Genomic DNA, 19,673 nt, shown 5'->3' with positions numbered 1-19,673 from the left:
CTTAATTCCTTTTCTGCTGTTGACCATTTTATCAGAGGTATTGCAAAGGCTTAATAACCTATGCAGTTATAACTTTTCCTGTTATAGCATGCCTTCTTTCAGAAGCACAAAATGCTCATCTCTTCCTTTTCTGTCCTTATTTTTCCAGCTACCAACCTCTAAAATCTTAAAAGAGATTTTATGTGGTGTGATTTGGGAAAAACTAATGTGGAGGAGGTTGGAAGCCACTGGGAAACATTAATAGCTCTCTTCAGTTATGTTTTCTTTTAACTGTTAGAATCTAATGAGAGCTCTGCTGTGAAATTTTGGATACAGTTTTGGCAAGGCTATGCTGATCCATCAGTGAGGCCTCCTTGCTGAAACGAACACCTCCAGTAAGCTTTTAATGGCCTTTGTAAACAAACAGAACAATTCCCACTAACTGCAGAAATGAGTTCCATATTTATTTATTTTACTTCACAACCCCTATTAAGTTGATTTAATAAAATTCATTGCATAATCTTTTTTTAAAACAAACCTTAAATAAACTGGGGCAGGGTATTGGAGTTTGCACGGAGCTGCCAATATTAATGGATTCAAAAGAGGCTAAAAGGCTGTGACTGTCCCTTCATGGTGTGACCAAGACTGAGACTCCACAAGATGATAAAGATGGTTTTGGGGTACATAACACCTGATCAAAATAATGCAATCACATGTTTGTCCGTATGAGGTCAGGTAGCTGATGACTCAGAATATTTGGCTCATCTGTGTATCCTGTGTTCCCACAGCTCTGTGTCTGGACTTCTCTCAGCTGACCCATGGTTCTTCATCCCTTCTTTCTCCCTGCCTTGGTACAGAATGACAGAATGACAGAATCACAGAATCACAGAATTGTAGGGGTTGGAAGGGACCTCTAGAGATCATCGAGACCAACCCCCCTGCCAAAGCAGGTTCCCTACACCAGGTCGCACAGGTAGGCGTCCAGGCGAGACTTGAATATCTCCAGAGAAGGAGACTCCACAACCCCCCTGGGCAGCCTGTTCCAGCGCTCCATCACCCTCACCGTGAAGAAGTTCTTACACACATTCGTGTGAAACTTCCTATGCTGCAGCTTATGTCCGTTTCCCCTCGTCCTGTCTCCACATACCACTGAAAAGAGACTGGCCTCACCACTATGGCCGCCACACCTCAGATATTTATAAACCTGGATCAGGTCCCCTCTCAGTCGTCTTTTCTCAAGGCTAAACAGACCCAGTTCACTTAGCCTTTCTTCATAGGGGAGATGCTCCAGGCCCTTCCCCATCTTTGTGGCCCTCCGCTGGATTCTTTCCAAGAGATCCTTGTCTTTTTTGTACTGGGGAGCCCAGAACTGGACACAGTACTCCAGATGAGGCCTTACCAGGGCAGAGTAGAGGGGGAGGATCACCTCCCTGGACCTGCTGGACACGCTCTTCTTAATGCACCCCAGAATGCCATTGGCCTTTTTGGCCACGAGGGCACACTGCTGGCTCATGGCCAACCTGTCGTCCACCAGGACGCCCAGGTCCCTCTCTGCAGAGCTCCTCTCCAGCAGCTCATCCCCCAGCCTGTATTGGTGCATGCAATTATTCCTCCCTAGGTGTAAGACCCTACACTTGCTTTTGTTGAACCTCATCTGGTTTCTTACTGCCCAGCTCTCCAGCCTGTCCAGGTCTCGCTGAATGGCAGCACAGCCTTCAGGCGTGTCAGCCAATCCCCCCAACTTCGTATCATCAGCAAACTTGCTGAGGGTGGCCACTATCCCCTCATCAAGGTCATTGATGAAGATGTTGAACAAGACCGAACCCAGCACAGACCCCTGGGGGACACCACTGGTTACAGGTCTCCAGCCAGACTCTGCACCACCAACGACAACCCTCTGCGCTCTGCCAGTCAGCCAGTTCTCAACCCACCTCACTGTCCACTCGTCTATCCCACACTTCCTCAGCTTTGTTATAAGGATGTCGTGGGAGACAGTATCAAATGCCTTTCTAAAATCAAGGTAGACTACATCTACCTCTCTTCCCCCATCCACCCAGCATGTGACAGCATCATAGAAGGCCACCAAGTTGGTTGAGCACGACCTCCCCTTGGTGAACCCATGCTGACTACTCCTGATAACCTCCTTTTCTCCCAGCTGTTTGGAGATGGTATCCAGCACAAGCTGTTCCATCACCTTTCCAGGGACAGAGGTGAGGCTGACAGGCCTATAATTACCCAGATCTTCCTTCTTGCCCTTTTTGAAGACCAGAGTGACATTGGCTATCCTCCAGTCTTCAGGGACCTCCCCTGTTATCCAAGACCTCTCAAAAATGATGGAGAGCGGTTTGTGGCAATGACCTCCGCCAGCTCCCTCAGCACACGTGGATGCACCCCATCAGGTCCCATGGACTTGTGGACCTTAGTACTGCCTAGGCGCTCACGCACGTCCTCTTTCCTGACTAAAGGGAAGTCTCCCATTCCTCAGACCCTCTCACTAGTCTCCAGGGTGTGGGACTCCTGCAGGAGAGCCTTTTCACTGAAGACAGAAGTAAAGAAGGCATTCAGTATCTCTGCCTTCTCAGCATCTCCCCGTTACCAGAACCCCCCCCTCACTTAGTAAGGGGCTCACATTCTCTCTAGTTTTCCTTTTTCTGTTAACATACTTGAAGAAGCCTTTTTTATTATCCTTTATTACTTTAGCTAGATTCAATTCCAGACGGGCTTTAGCCTTCCTCGTTGCATCCCTGCAGGCCCTGACTACATTCCTATATTCTTCCCAAGTGGTCAGACCTTTTTTCCACATTTCATGGACCTTCTTCTTTCCTTTGAGCTTGCGCATGAGCTCCTTGCTCATCCACACAGGTCTCCTGCCACCTTTTCCTGATTTCTTGCTCACAGGGATGCACTGATCCTGAGCTTGGAAGAAGAGCTGTTTAAATGCTGACCAGCTCTCAGAGGCCCCCTTACCTTCTAACACCCGAGCCCACGGGATAGCTCCAATAGGTCCCGGAAGAGATTGAAGTTGGCTCTCCTAAAGTCCAGGGTAGCAATCCTACTTATTGCTTTGCTTCTTCCACTCAGGATCTTGAACTCCACCATCTCATGATCACTACAACCCAAACTGCCCCCAACCTTTACTTCCTTAACAAGTCCATCCCTGTTGGTGAGAATAAGGTCCAGTAACACCCCTCCCCGCATCGGTTCCTCCACCACCTGCATTAGAAAGTTGTCTTCAACGCACTGCAAGAACCATCTGGACTGTGTGTGCCTGCCCATGTTGGTCGTCCAGCAAATATCTGGATAATTGAAGTCCCCCATAAGCACCAGTGCCTGGGAACGTGACGCTACATCCAGTTGCTTTTGGAAGGCCTCATCAGCCTCCTCATCCTGATCAGGGGGCCTGTAGTACACACCCACAACAGTGTCACCCTTACCAGCCTGCCCCTTGATTCTCACCCATAATCTCTCCACTGCTACATCACTCTCCCCCAAGTGAAGTTCAATACATTCTAGCTGCTCTCTCACATAAAGAGCAACTCCACCACTCCGCCTAGCCAGCCAATCTTTCCTAAAAAGCACATAGCCCTCCATGACAACCCAAGGTCACAGTTTATAAATGCACATGGTCCAACTCTGCCCCATCCCCTTGCAGCTGGACAAATTTACTTTTGGATGCCTTGCTGAGGGAAGCTTTGGGACATTTTACAATGGAAATAACAAATGGGTTTGTATCTTAAATCAGGAGATGGACATCATTTCTCACAGAAGTGAAGTTCTGAGTTCCTCAAAGATCTCTTCCAATGAAGATAAGAAATGTGAAAATGATAACACAGGTATTCATACTGAGAGATGAAAATAAGGGGAACAAGAATCCTCTGAATTTCAAGTTATCGGAGAATAAATTCAGGATCCAGGAAGAGAAACACTATAGTAACCCAAGTAAAGGTCTTTCCTGAGTAGGCTTCTTTTTACTTTGGGCTTTATACTTTCTGCTTGTCTTCTTTTTTTTTTATTTTTTTCTGGTTACTCTGTCTCTGAACACTTTGTGTATGTGACTGACCAGAGGATCTGGTTGTAGAAGAGTTTATAGAACAAAAGGACAGAATAGTCACAGAATAGTCCAGTCATCAAGACTCAACGGTATTTAAGAGAACTGAAAGATAAAATACTGGAATCAATAAGAGTGCTATGAAGCTTACTTTTAAAACTGTACTTCTTCTTGAAGGTTGGAAAGAGACATGTGTGATGCTAATTTCTAAAAAGGCTTTGTGAGGTATTCAGGAAATGCATATCTAGTGGTCTCCTGCCCATCCCAGGCTAACTGAGGCATACTATCATGAAACAGAATTAGAGGACACCTTGCAACTTAAAATTTCTGGGGAATAGTAAATAACATTTTTATATGCGGAAACATATGAAAAGACAGAGTTCTTTGAAGATGTCTGGAAGCGTATTATGATCTGCCTGTTTGGGTTTCCAGAGAATTTTCAGTAAAATCCCTCATCAGGAGCTTTAAATGTAAGTAAGTGCTGTCATGTTAAAACAGTAGTATTTAATGCTTGAATAATTGGTTACAGGACAGGAATCAAAGGGTAAATGTTCAATTCTGGCAATAGATGGATAATATCAGGGGTTTTCCCTGGGGAACTATGTTAAGATGTGTGCAGCACAACAAAATGGCAAAGTGCCAAATGACACAAAGTGTGCTGAAGATGATAAGTTATTATGTGTAGCAAAGATTATAGTCCTGTGCATTTGTTCTTTATATATCTGTGTTCTTGTTTTTTTACTTGTCTTTGTAACACCTTCACATCTTTTTAAGAGTTACCAATACATGGTAACTGCAGGACAATGAGCAGTGTGACCATCCAGAAAGCCATTTCCCAGACAGTGGCTCAGTTCTTATGGGTCAATTAATGGATTTCCCCTTTGGCAGTGGTGCTGGTTGAGTTTTTTGCACACATGCTTTGGTTATTTGTACAAGTGTAAGGGAAAGAGAGACGAAACATAAGACACAGAAAATGATCAAGACAGATCAAAAAAGCAGCAGTCTTACTCAGGCATTAAGCACAGGACCCCTTTGCTTTTATTTCAGCTGACTCAAGCACTAATATAGTAAGGCCCGCACTGTCTGATTCCATGTCAGTGGAATTGACAAGCAGCCACTGTGACATGAAGGCTCTACAGATCACATCAGAACACCTTCTTGTTCTGGATGTACTACTTTTTTTTCTGAGCACTGTACAACGGAGAATGGTGGGAATATCAGTACTTCCACCACAGCTAACGGAAGTACCAGTAAAGCACTTATGATATTATGAAGTGCTGAAAAAACAACTATCGTATTGATGAATAACCAAGAGAGGCTACAAGGAGACTGAAAGATGAAGGGAACTGGCCTGCTCCTTAAAACCCTAACTCAGTGAGGGAAACCCCCACAAAAGAAAAGCTTTCTTTGGTCTTTTGGGTGTTCCTCACCTCTGCAGAGTGAAAGCAGGAGTATCATCGCCTGAATGGCTTTGCTGGCTGATAGAAAAACTGTAAGCTATAGAGCAAAGAAATTAATCAGAGGCCAGTTCTCAGAAGACTATGGCATCTTTCCAACATACAGTTGGTGGTGTCTTCACCTACCTTAGCTCATATTTCTCTGAACTTGGACTTTCACTTCTACCTTCCCATCCTTCTTCTAATACTGAGAGAAAAATATTCTGTTGCCAGCTTATTTCTCTGTTGTCTTTTCAAGAGACAGTGTCTATCAAAGTATCCAGTCTCATTTGTATCATCAGATCTACTGAAAGCTTATTGCATTTGTGCTGACTAGAAAATCATGCTGCTTGCACAGTGCAGGTTCATGCCTACTTATTAACACGTTTAGAGGCAGTACCATGCCTTATTCTCCATTAATTCAGTGACGTAAGATAACAAACATGGTGCCTGAGCTTCAGCTTCACAGTGTGAGCAATGTTATTACCTCAGGAAGAACAGAGAAGAGCAAAGGCACTAAGCTTAGTGTTTCTTGAGAAGATGAGGACAAGGGTATATGAATAATGTCCACATGTAAACTATACACTAAGAGTAAAAGTTTTAAAATATGTGATCTGATTGATGCTGCTACATTTAGATTGCTAAACCAGATCAGCAGTTAAATATTCACGTCCCTGATTGACACCGTGATGCTGGAAAACTCCCCTGGAATGGACAGAAAATAACTTATACTGGCTTAACTCAGCAAGATCCGACTTATGGCCAACAGGATGAGCCCATCTGGCCCGCTGCCTTTTCCCTGAAGCAATGAACAGCTGTTTGGGTAGCAGGTTCAGCCTGTGCAGCTCAATGCCCCTCTTGCCCTTAAACAGCCAGTGCTGGCCAGGAGAGGAGCCGTTGTTGTTTTCTGCCTTGGTTGCAGCCCCCCAAGTGAGGCTCCTCCAGCCACTATGCCCAAAACCTGGCCTGTCCAACTGGTAATATGGTAGCATCATCCATCGTAGCTCTGTGGCTAGGTCAGTGACTGGAAAACCATGAGAATATTCTGCATTTCTCTCAGGGAACTCTGCGAACTATGGAAAAATGGCTCGATGTTGTTGGCATGTAGCTGGTAACGCCTGATTTTCTCCTATACGGGGAATAGCACCTGGGAGATGAATGAACTCTTCTTGGTTAATAACAGAAATATATTGCTGATTTTCCTTTCCTCCTCCATTGTGTTCTTCAGTCCACCTGAGGCCAACTCTTTCATTTCTCTGTGCTTCAGATCTCTCTTTGTAAAATAAGATGAACAATGCTAGGCTGCTTCACAGTGATGCTCACAGGGAACAAATCTGCTATTTGTAAGGAAACCCCTTATAAAAAAATCTGTGGAAAACCACTCCTTCTCTTCTGAAAGACATTTAAGTCCATACTTAAAGATGAGCAGAACTTGAAGTGCTTTGCTGAGCAGGGAGAATCTTCAGCACTAGCTTAAGCAAATGTATGAATTGGGGTCAGGATGCCACGTTTCTCAAGGATGACGGTGACAAAGAGGCGTTTCAGGGCCTGGAGGAAAGATTTATGAGCACAATTCTGAGAAAGGAGTACAGGCAGTTCACTGCTGGCCTCACAAGGAGCCTGGCCCCACGCGTGTTTAAACTGGATTGCTCAAAATGGAGGCATTGTGCGCCCTGCCAGTAAACAAAGCGAGAGATATCTGCAAGTGATAAAGCTCAAATTGATAAAAACTTCCCTTCTTCTAGACAGGGGCCACACATACTCTAAATAAAATGTGCCACTTAGGAGATGATTTGTGTTGATAAACCTTGATCGCCTTGTTTTTCCAAATGTTCTCTCCCAGTTGGGAATTTCACACTTGGGCTGGCTCCAGACTCTGTCTTATGGAGTGCCAGCCTCCTTCCCTGACCTGACCCGGTCTTGTTTATACGGCTGTTTACACATTTCTTAACAACCTATGCAAATGGCCTCTAATTACTTTCACTCATGGGTGGTGGTGGCAGTGGCAGCAGCTGAGGCGGCCCTGAAGCATTGCCAGTGTTGTGCAGTTTGTTTACACAGTGCTTCCCTACCGAGAGAGCACTGTGGGCCTTATGTGCCCAGGACACGAACAGCTGAAGGAATAAATAACCTGGGCAAGAATCAGCTTTCGCTAGCATCACTTCACTCATGTCATTCACCAAAAGCATGTCGCTGCCCTGCAGTAGTGCTAGCGAATGGAGCAGTTTGTTTTAGCCACACATGTGCGTCTCCATGGAGTCAGGGTTGTTTTGAAAACGGTTTAGCCTGGACACAATGCTGCATCTCTATCACCTTTGAGACCACAGGAGACTTCAAAACCAGTACCTATTGCAAATGATTCCATTTATGTTATACCCTTCTGAAACACGTTATTGGGGCAGATTTATATGATCTTTGCACCACTGTGCCCCAAACATTTCTGACTTTCAAAGAAAGCACGTGCAGCTGCTCTGAAAAGGCACAGAGTCTGTAGATTGAGTATTGTTTCTGGTTTACTGAAGAATAAATTTTGTTTGAGACAAAACAGTATAATTACTACCTTGGAAAGCTATGTAAACCCAATATAAATTATGAGGGTGTTGCCCTCTCTGACTTACTCTTTTCGAAAACCTTGAGGGCCTCCAGCTTGCCTGGACTTAAAAATACTAGCATTTGTTTCCATTAAAGCCATATTTTAAAAGCTTGGACAGGGTGTGGGAGCACTGATTTCCCTTGATTAGCCATAGATACGCCACAAGAAAAACAAAGTTCCTGAAACCTTTTTTCCACATTTTTATTGGAAAAAAAGCATCTTATTTCTTCCTTCCTGCACCATCTCCTGCTGCCCATAGTAACAGTACTGTAAGGCAGCACCATGCGTCTGAAAGCCTGTGAAGGAATATGTATCTCAGAGGCATCAAGGGTTTGCAGCTTGCAGCTAATATTTCACCCACTGGGGTCTATAAGCTAGGTATCCAACAAACTACATGGAATCCTTTCCTTACAAATGGTATTAGACACAGTCTATGAAATTAACTGGATTTGTGTTTATTTACTAACATGCCTGAAACCGCAGAAGCCAACTAAGAAGTTCGAATCACAAAATTGTTTCTGCAAGATAAAAATACATAATTTAATTACAACAAAAAAAGCCATGACCCTACACCCAGAAAGTTGGCAAAGCTGTAGTGTTTTTGCACTATTTCTATAAGCCTGGGGAGAAACACCATACATGGCCTGCTGTCTGTGCCAGACGCTGACATACATGCATTGGAGTAATAACAAGTCTATTAGTCTGGGATAGCCAGCAGTATAGCCCATACTTGGGAAGGAGGGTCAGGAAGTCAGCCCAGGCTACTCATTATCCCAGACCCTAAACTGAGCTGTTTATCCTTGGATATGTTCATCTTCGAATTAGATAATATGTGCAGTGCATTTTAAAGAAAATACCTCATGTAAGCTCTTTACTAAGCAAATCTTGCACAGAGCAAGAGTGGTATGTTCACTGCTTCTGAACTGGTGAGGCTTAAAAAGCAGGCAGAAAATGATTCTGCAATTTTGGTAGCATCCATGCCATTTTGGCTGGGAAAGCATGGAAGAACGATATCCTTAATTCTGTTCTACTGGAGAGGAGTGGGGACAAAGGCATCTTCCTCTTCAAAGTGCCTTTGCCACTGCTAAAAAAGCTTGCATAGAAAACAACGGGCTTGTTGTTGGCTGACAGCTAGAAAAGTGGGATTTTACATGGGATTTTACATCCCACTTGCTGTTCATCTGCTCAAAGCCTTTCTCTGGAGAGCACAGGCGTGAGAGGCTGGCATTTTTTGATTCCCTCTCAAAGTGTGCTCATAGCCTGTCCATGGCAATGCCTCTCACCTCCGCCCGCCAGGCAGCTGTCGTGTGCCAACTCAAATTCCTCATCCTGTCGTTGCCTCTCCCAGACTTTGACTTATTTCCCCTCCCAAGCAGGCAGGCTCTTCTGCAGCAGCCAGCTGACCCCTCCTGCCTCGCTCTCTTGGTGTTATCGCCCCACAAGCTGTGGGCTTGCTAGGATATGGGCTCATCCCACTGACTCAAGGAGGCAGTGCTATCTTAACACTTATCTCCCAGTTACAGCCTCCTCCTTCTCTGACAGCTCTTTCTAGGCCTGCATTTCATACTCATCACCAGCACCAGGGATGAACTTTTCCACAGGAAGATAAGTGGCACCAAATTAAAGAGCATTAAATGAATGGCTTTCCATATTTAAAGAGCCAGTAGCAATTCGTACACCCCAGGCATGCCAGAGATGGTAAAATCTAATCACTTTCCATGCTTTAAATGCTGTGTAAACATGAGGTAATTGTTCTTACATGTGAAAAATGATGTGCCTCATGTCAAGAATGTATCAAGTCCAAATTTTTAGCTTTGTGAAATATTATCGAGCCCAGCCCCTGCTCAGCAAATCTTTCCAGACTCAAATAAGTCAACAAAACAAATAAGGCTGTTCTTATTTATGAGACTGAGAGTTTATCTTGATTAGATATAAAGGATGTAAGTAATGTCTCTCTCTTGGACAACTTCTAACATAAAAGAAATAAACTATATATCTATCTGTTTCAGTATATCTAAAATACACTCATCAGCCACTGCAAAACACTTAATGCTTTTGATAAATTAAATACAGGCAGTTAATCTCAGGTTTTGCCCCTAAAACCTGAAAATCCATCTTTGCTGATATTTTTAGAAAGGAAATAGCAGCAAAATATACCATTAGTTGCAAAGTATAAGCTCTTAACATCAAAGCTAATGGTTTACTGACTGATTTTTCAAACCACTGTTTCAAGGTTTTACATGTCTGCTGGCATTTATTTAGCTATTAGTAAGATAAAGCAATAGAGGAACAAAGTTTTTATGTTTCATCAGTGTTAAGTGAATGATTAATAACATCAGCCCTGGACCCCAGGCATGATGTGGGCAAGACTTGTGGGTTTCCCCACTTTTACAATCAGCTTTCAAGGACCAAATTTTTAGCCAAAAAAACCAAATAAAACAGCAGTAAGGACAGAGGAGAAGGGCTTTTGAACACAGTTCTCTCATAGGGGTACATTTATCTCTGACTTTTTTCATCACACAGATTTCCTACTGATAATTTCCAGAATACTGAAGTAACATCAACACTGTGTCACTTGGATAAGAATTAGCCCTCAAGACAGGCTGTGTTACAGTCAGAAGAAGCTGAAAAGAAAAAGTACTGCATTCACAATCTTTGGTTTATCATTGGCCATGTGGTCTTTACACCACGTCTCCAGGGCATGTTGTAAAGTCTCATGTTCAGTCTAGTGAATCCAGCAAGCCTCTCTTTGAGCTACAGTCTGGCTGACTCTTTCTAAGCACTTTTCTCTCCCCACTATTGCTTGGACATTCTCTCACAGATTAATAGCTAAATATCACCATGTGTAAAATCTTCAATGTCCTCATTTTAATGGTCAGAAAATAAAAATAAATAAAATGTTGTTGGAAATATTCTTAGAAAGGCTACCCGTTTCTACTTTTTCTCCAGTAGATCCTTAACCTGAGTAAAAAAATATCTGCAGCTTCTGGTCTGTAATGGTCTATTACATAAAGTATTTCAGTCATCTATCTTGGCGATATAGAGCATAGAATACAATTTGGTTGTTCCTTTGGCAAAGTTTCCTTCAGCAGGTCGCATCTTCTGGCTGACCAAAATGATGATCTTTCAAACAGCCATCCAGCATTTATGTCAGGGATATACCAGATCCCACACTTGTTGAGCCAGTGGTTAATTAACACCATGAAACAACTTGACTTGCTACCACAGAACAAAATTTGGCTTGCCAGAGCTGCCAACTGTTAGAAACTACTAAGCTTTTGCATGGCTTATAGCCCTTTCTGCCATCATCTATCTCCCATATAGAGTAAAAGGAGAAGTTAAGTCTCTTTGTTGATTTTTATTTGCTAAAATAAAGGCCATGTTTTTATCTGGGCTTTCCCAAGAGGTCTAGTTTTCCAAATTTGAAATCACTCTACCTTCTCTTCTTTGAACCTATTTAATTTGTCAATGTCCTCTTATCAAACTGGAAATAATTTCCTAAGATAATATATACAAATTTACTAATAACTCAGGTACTACACTGAGAACCCAAAAGTAGGGCACAGCACTACCTATCTCACATATAAGCATGGCAGAAGTAAACAAATTTCAGACATTCAGTCTTGCAGCATAGCTGGATGTTACCGTCAGTGAATGTAAAAAATTAATTTATTTGGGTGGCATTCCCAAATTATTTGATAGAATCATAGAATAGCTCAGGTTGGAAAAGAGCTGAAAGATCATCGAGTCCAACCACAACCTAACCAAATTACCCTAACTAACAATCCTCCACTAAATCATGTTCCTGAGCATCACATCCAAACAGTTTTTAAACGCATCCAGGGATAGTGACTCAACCACCTCTCTGGGGAGCCTATTCCAGGGATTAACACTCCAGTGCTTATCATGTGGAAGGAATTTTCTTTCTGCTTCTAGTGAATGACTTAAGCTCTTCTGCTGCATGGGTCTTCTGCAAATGGAAGGAAAATGTTTTGGGCCTTACAACATCAGGTATCAGAGTCATATCAAAGCTGCAAGAGTCTCACAGAGAACTCACAGCCTTTCTGTAGGACTGCTCAAGAACTTCAAGCTATTGTGTCCTCCACCATCCCAAACTTTGTGCTGTGAGCAAGCCAGCTACAGCCGGAGCAGGGGGAAACAAGACTCGGGCATTTCTAAGAAATTAGCACTCGTTTTTCTAATTGTTTGCCAAGTGTTCTACCAGGCACGAGTGCACGAAAATGAGTTCCCTTCTGTTCCAGATGTTTTTCACTTAGCTCCACTGTGTAAATGGATATCCTACGCATAGAGGGAGAACATGATTATACTTTGGATCCCTAGGCTGATTTACAGCTGAGTAAAATTCTGCTTTCACTGCCAAGAAAATTTTAGGAAATAATAAAGATTAGAAGTTTTCAGTGACAAACATTAAGTCCAAATTCCATATGAATAATGTACATCTCCAAAATCACATCTAGGCAGCCTTGTTTGCAGAGAGTTCTTGGAATCACAAGTTCCTCTCTCTCTCACTGGATGAAGCAGTCTTCAGCTCCATAGAAGAATTTCACTTGATTAGGGGTGAAAAACGTTAATTGTATACGAGCTCTTGGCACTGAAAATAGCTATTTAGGCAGATTCTAAGTTGTTAAGTCAATCAGATATCTAAGTAACGTCTCTTGATCCTTTGCCTTGGAAAAAAAGATGTCTAGCTACCTCTGTTGTTATCTATGCACAAGTGTTTACAGTTCTCATCCGATGTGCCTAAACATAGATATTTTTGTTCCCAAACTTATAAATCCAAATTTATCCTTGGTTTGCTTTTGAGCTTTAGGAATTTCAAATCAAATGTGTATTTACTTTGTTATCTTAATAGTAGATACAGAATCAACTGTTTAATGCTGTCTGAATTGTACTTGGCATATAGGAAACAGCACGTAACCTTTGGCCTGAACCATTTCTAAGAAGTGTGGAGTGTGAGTAGAGGAGCCAAAGGAATTACTTTTGCATGTAGTGTTTAAGAAATATAAATGGGGTGGAGCTTAAATCCCTGAGCTTTTGGAGATTATGTCCAGGAAACCATATTTTATGTGGCCATAAATAAAGCAAGAAAAATATCAACTAAACTGTGGCATGTACCTTTATGTGGGTATATTATGGAATTCTAATTAAAACGAACGCAGTAATAAACCAATCCACCCTTAACAGCAAAGCAAAGCAAAGCAATCTCTCCCTCCTGCTTTCTACCACTTTAATGGTATTCTGAATCCCACAAATAAAACCGGTGAGAATACACATCCTGATCTTTTGCTATTAAAAACTCTAGCTGTGGATTATTGCAGTTTCTTATTGTTCCAGGACTCTTTCCAAGTAACACTTTGTCACACCAAATACCAGGCAGACTGTTAGGTTAGCAAAGTATATTTGAAGCAAATGATCAGTGTAGGTGAAGAAAAGACATCCACTGCTAGGTCATAGTGATGCCAGACCTTTCCTGGCTCTTGAGGAAGGTAAGGGCTCAACCCTGCACTCCCATACTATGGGATTGAGTATGTGGACAACTTCTGCCATGAGTCCTCACTTCATAGCTCTGCTCATATTGAGAAAGTCATATGCACGTACTCCACATACGTTTAGCTCTGTATCTACTTGCAGAATTGGTGCTCTGTGCCAATAACAAAAAGAAAATTATAGTGTCCATACTCTGGTGGGGCTGCTAGAATGCAGTAGAGAAGCCTACTGAGATCTCACCTTCTGAAAGTGGAAAAAATAACCAATACAGCAGCATCAAGATACACCAAAGCTATCCTGTCTTTCAGGTGCTGGTGTGAGATAACTTGTGCTGGTAGAAACACCAGAGGTAGCTCTAAAAGCCTGAAATCTCAAAGCTCTTTATGCAAATATCTTACTACAACTTGATTTCATCAGCTAGCATGCAAGCTTCTTAGAATTCCTACTGTCTGGGAAAGTCAAATGTCAGTATTTATTGAGGCTTTGATATTTTGGGAGGAGCAGTAAGAATCCAGGGCTTACCAGCATCAGAAGAGTGACATATTCCAGCATTTGTCATTTTCCCAACAGTAGGGTATAGAATAGCTATCTATACGTTCAGTTCAACAACTAGCCATACTATTTAAAACAGAACTTATTCTTCCACTTCTTAATTGCTCCAGAAGTGTCTTCTTAAATACCATGCTATTGAGCTGTAATTTATTTTCCAGCTAGATATAGGCTTTCCAAAACTTGGGAGATTAATTAAGTTCAAAGGAGAACCATAAAACTATAGAAAGGCATGCTTAATAGTACTAATATCAATTCTGACAGATCTTGGTCTAATAGACTCTTGAATACTTCCAGGCATCGAGAATATAATCTCCCAGGCCACCTATTTCAGGACTTTTAAACCTTGCTCTTGGAAAGATGTTCTTAATGTCTGTTCCTATTCTTTCTTACTGCAATGCAAGCCCATTTCTTCTTGTTTTGCAAATGGATGTGGAGAACAGATTGTTCCCTTCCTCTCTGTAACCGTCCTGTAAATGCTTGACACATAATTTGGTGCGATTTTATGGGACAGTATGTTCAGCAGGGATTTATAGTTAAAATGATGCTCATTTGAAGTCACTGGGGAAAAAAACAAACAAAGAACAAATGCACATTTGTTTGCAAACACAGATAGTGAAGATAAAACTGAGAATCTACCATATGTTTTCACCAGCTGGAATTCATTCAACATATTGCTAGCTCTTGCCTTGTTGTGAAGACTCCTTTTGAGGTCCTTCTCATAAGCTACATCACTGTCAAGAAGTTCTCAATCTTTGGGTGGCATGCTGCAAAGAGGTGTCCCATAGTTATCCTTCAGAGGAACACCACTAATGTGTTTCCCATTCCTTGCACTGAAACCTCCAACACGGGGTCTTCCTTCCTTGCTTTTCTCCTGTGAAGGACTGAGAGAATCCGAATGAGAGAACAGGGTTCATGCAGCAATGTTTGGAAGTGCTTCTTCAAGAGTGTCAGACTTTTTCAAGCATTGTGGGAATCTGAATTTATCTCTAAGGAGGTTAAGAGCTGTCAAACAGGATGCAGAGAAGAGCATGAAAGAGCTTGAGAAGCTCCGTTCTAAGACTACATGTATCTGCACTGTGTTACTCTGTGCAGTACAGACTTATCCCTGTAATTCTTTCCATCCCTGGGAAAGGCACAGCAAAGAAGGGAATAAAATGGAGCCAGAACTTTTCATTGAGCAAAATGAGCAAAATTTGTGTGTTGCACACACCCAATTAACACCAAACCATTTGTTTACGGGAAATCAAGGTTGTGCTGTCTGAACTGGGGTTCTATGAAGGTATAAATTCCTTCTGTGAGCCAATCTAAATTTGGTGGTAATTATGGCTCAGGACTGTAGCAGCTAAACTATCGAGCGTAACACAACATGACTACAAGGTTGCTACCGCTCAGAAACAGCAGCATAACCTGAACAAATAATGTAAATATGAGAGAAAGGGAATCCTTGGCTCTCCCAGACCAGGTTTAAATATTCAGAAGTCTTATGTAGCAAAGTAACTCAATATTCAGTAAGATGGTAGTGTTTTGAGTTTGCTGCCAAGAAGTTTGTGTGGGGAGAAAGATTTTTGTTGTCTGTGCACTGCTCTGAATTAGAAGATGTATCATATAACACTTATCTTAGATAATGTGGGAGCAGTCAGTGAATGGTAACTGTGTTCTCCTGAAACAACAAGGATGTCATGTAGCACTTTTGGAGAGATAAGTGAACATTTGGACTGCGAAGGGTATGCAAAGGATACCAAAGTTCAGCAGCTAATTAGAGTGTTATCACTTGAAAAGTAACATAACTGAATGAATGAAGTCATGGCATCTAGGGAAAAACTTGTCATTTATTAAATTATATTGCTGTGTACATGAACCATACAATGGTGACATTCTTAGGAACGTAAAGCAGAAAAATTGAGAAGAAAGTTTAGTTTTTTTCTTAAATTAGGGCATCTGTAAACTTGAACATTTGATTACATGCATATGCTCATGCATTCAGTAGAAAATTGAAGATCCAACTAAAATTCTAGTTGATGGAGCTTATAATTCAGGAATAGAATGATATTCTAGCACACGATTCACTCAAAGATTATTTGAACTCTTAATTAGAAATTTATTCAGTGAAATTATAATTTTTTCCTTTGGACAAGAAAAAAAGATGGACTTTGACATAGAATTTACCATTTAAAACAAGGTCACATCTTACCCTGTCCCAGCCTGAGCCCTAATGTGGTAGCTTTCAAAATATGTAGGTGAGTGAGGTGGGTAACAGATTTATTTTTCAGTGCATTTGGTCTGTTTGAGTTAGCTGAAGGCAACTGAAAAGCCCCATATAGAGAAAGGCAAAACCATCTGAAGTCTTGCTGGCTGTGCGTGGGAGGGAGGCCCACTGCAGCAGGATCTGGCAGCTCTCTGTGAAAGGCTAGGAGAGCAGAGACACTTAATTTCTCAAAACATGTAGGATTACCCAGTAAATCACATAACCTTGAACTGTCCAAAATTGTAACATGAACGTGGTGATAGAATAATCACTGCAACCCATTGACGTAAACGGGACAACATACAGGGACATACCAACACTCCTAAGTATGGGATGCAGAAAAACTATTCCAAGCAAGGAGAAAATGAATGACTGGAGTTTTATCTAGGATGATAAGAGGCATTCACTTCTGAAGAAACTATTAAAGCACTACTTCTCTAGCATGCACTTAGTTTGGGAGTACTAATTTGGCAATTTGCAGAGAATAATGTGGCCATTAATGGGCCAGTCTCAGTAACGTTAGAGAAATCTAATAATTGGAAGAGGGAATCAAAAGATGACACAGAAAGATGCAGCAAGTTAAATAAACTTTTGGGAAAGATTCGCATCACACAGGAAGCCTACTCAAGCAAAGCTTCCACTACTGCTGGTCTTCAAGTGTGGCTTAGAAGCCATAGACAAACTTCCCTCATCCTCCAAGTATCTCTCTGACCTTCTATGCATATTAACACATTTCATTTAGGACAGTTTTCCCTTCAAATGCAGAGATTTTCTCTGGGATATCAGTTGGCATGCCTCTGGGTACGAAAACAGGATTAAGCCAGCAGACAGGTGAAACTACTGTCAGTAGCTTTATGGGAATCCCTGAGGCAGATGAAGATGGCACTGGCTATCTGCACAGCCAGGGCACCAGAGACACCTGGGCACAGCCCAAGCACAGTCAGGAAAGACTGAACTCAGCTTAGACCACTGGGAATGAAGGTGTACTCACAATGGCAGGGATTGTGCAGTATTGAGAGAGGAAAAATTGATTTAATCCACACATCAGACTTAGGTGAATCTTTTGAGTGATGATGGCTTTTAAAAAAACAGCTTGGAAAAGAAATATACGGCCTAAAATCCCCTCTTGCCCTCACTTCTCCTGCCCTGGCAGGTGGTTCCCATCTCCCTGCTCAGTGCAATGCTCATTGCTCTCTTGCTTCTTTGCTTCAGTCAGAAAAATGTTACAGAGCATCCACGCACAGTTGTGAAACAGATGATTATTATACCATCTCACAGAAAACACAAACAGGAGGTGCAGTTTTCAAGCTAATGGGCAAAAATATCCTCACCTGCTATCCAGCTGTATGGCTACTGAAGTCAAAGGAAGATGTCTGCCAGAACCGGTGGTAGCTGCCTTAGAAGATGACGAACTGCAGACAAATTTGTGCAAAGCACCAAGAGACTGATCAGACAGGGCACTAAGCAGCTGGGATCCTTCTAATAAATTGGTCTCAACAAGCAGCTGGGCTACCTTCACTTAGGGCCATGGTGAGGTAGGTATCTGCTGGGAATAGAAGAGAAGATAAAGGCAAATGATGAAATTCTACATTAAATAAATAAAGAAAAAAAGAAAGGGTATAATTGAGACATGATTTTCTGCACTTTACTTAGTTATCTGTTCCTGCTTACCCGCATGACAAAATAGGAAGTGGCAAACATAAGGTCTGCAGAATTCTGCAGGCAGCTTTTTAACTTAATATGTTGCTATGGGATCCAAGTTATAGTAGGAAGAAATATGTAGATAATAAAAATATGGGATGCAAACTAAGGTAATAGAGACATAAAAATACAGTTTGAGACTAAAACTTTTTTTACATTTAAAAAAATCCACCTCATTCAACAGTGTGTTTTCAAACTTTTTTGCTCAGTGATTTATTACAGGAGCTGTTATAATAAATTACTTTCAATTAATAAAAATCTGGATACATTAATCGAGTCTATTTAAATTTGATTGTATTAAATTATTCTATCAGTGATCAAAAATGTATTTTGAAAGGGAGTTTAGGCTAATATATCAGCAAATGAGGCGCTATAAACATGATTAATATGCACATTAGACTTTCCTTATCACTTTCTGTTGGCAGTTTTTATCCGGTCACAGCTGAAATTCCATTGAGTTCTTTCTCCTTTTGTATAAAATACAGATTATGTGGAGACAGCCGTCTGAGCAACTGGAGTTTCATCTTGTATGGTCATTAATTATTATTGCTCCTTTAGTATTTCTTATCTATCACAGAGATGTAGGACTGTATTTTTATAGATATTTGCCAGTAGGGAAAAAGCAGGCTTTCGTGTGATGGCACCTCAGCCTTCTTCTTTATTGGAGAAAGGATAAGCAACATGTTTTGCACATCAGTGAATGGATGGAAAAAGATGTTTACAGCTGTCATCATTGTGTAGTTGTGTGCATTTGGTAATACACAAGGGAAGCTGTTGGAAGGCATAATCAGCCTGTGATATTACTTCTTTTTAACACGTAGCCAATTATTTTGCATTCATGTCAAGTGAACCACACACAATATGAATTTTTTCAAAAAATTGCCCCACAGCTGGGGAAACTTAAGAATACACTGCCTTCCTGGAAGTATGTTAATGAGCAAGTGCTGCTCTGCACTCTGGTCATCTTTATTTATTTATTTTTGGATACTTCTCCATACTCGAAGTGGAAAAGCTCCTGCTTAAAGAACAGCTGTCTTGGGCCAGCCAGGCCAGAGACCTATTGCTACTGCAGCCATCTTAGACACTCCATGGTCATCACTGCAACTGTAGAATGTAGAAGGTGACTACAGAAGGTGAATTTTTGCTCCACTGCTTCATTGCTCCCACCAGACCCAAATCTTGCTTCCAGCCCAAAAGCTGCCCATAACCAGTGTACACCCTACCTGTCTGCTTGTCGTAGGGCTGATATTTGACAAAAAAATGGTAATATCCTATTCAGTTTTTGCAATCTTTAACCGAGTCTAAACTGCAACTAGCAGCAAGAGCAAGATGGAAACATAAACCTGAATTCCTTTATATACTTATACTCTGTCTGAACTCAATCATCATATGTTAGCAGCTGCTTAAATATTTTACACAGTTCAAATTTTTGGCACAACCATTTCATGTTGGTGACTCATATTCATATGGTTTCCTAATACCCGGGCATCTCTCCTCTTCAGTTGTTCCCGGCCGAGGAATTCTTGCTTTTATCATAAATTATTATGAGTATGAACATGACTTCTTTACTATTTCACTTCTCCCTTCTCTCAGAGCCACCCAGTTTGTCCT

Source organism: Meleagris gallopavo, chromosome 2, assembly GCF_905368555.1.
Source record: "Meleagris gallopavo chromosome 2, MGAL_WU_HG_1.1, whole genome shotgun sequence".
Classification (NCBI taxonomy): domain Eukaryota; kingdom Metazoa; phylum Chordata; class Aves; order Galliformes; family Phasianidae; genus Meleagris; species Meleagris gallopavo.
Note: the sequence above shows the minus strand (reverse complement) of the source record.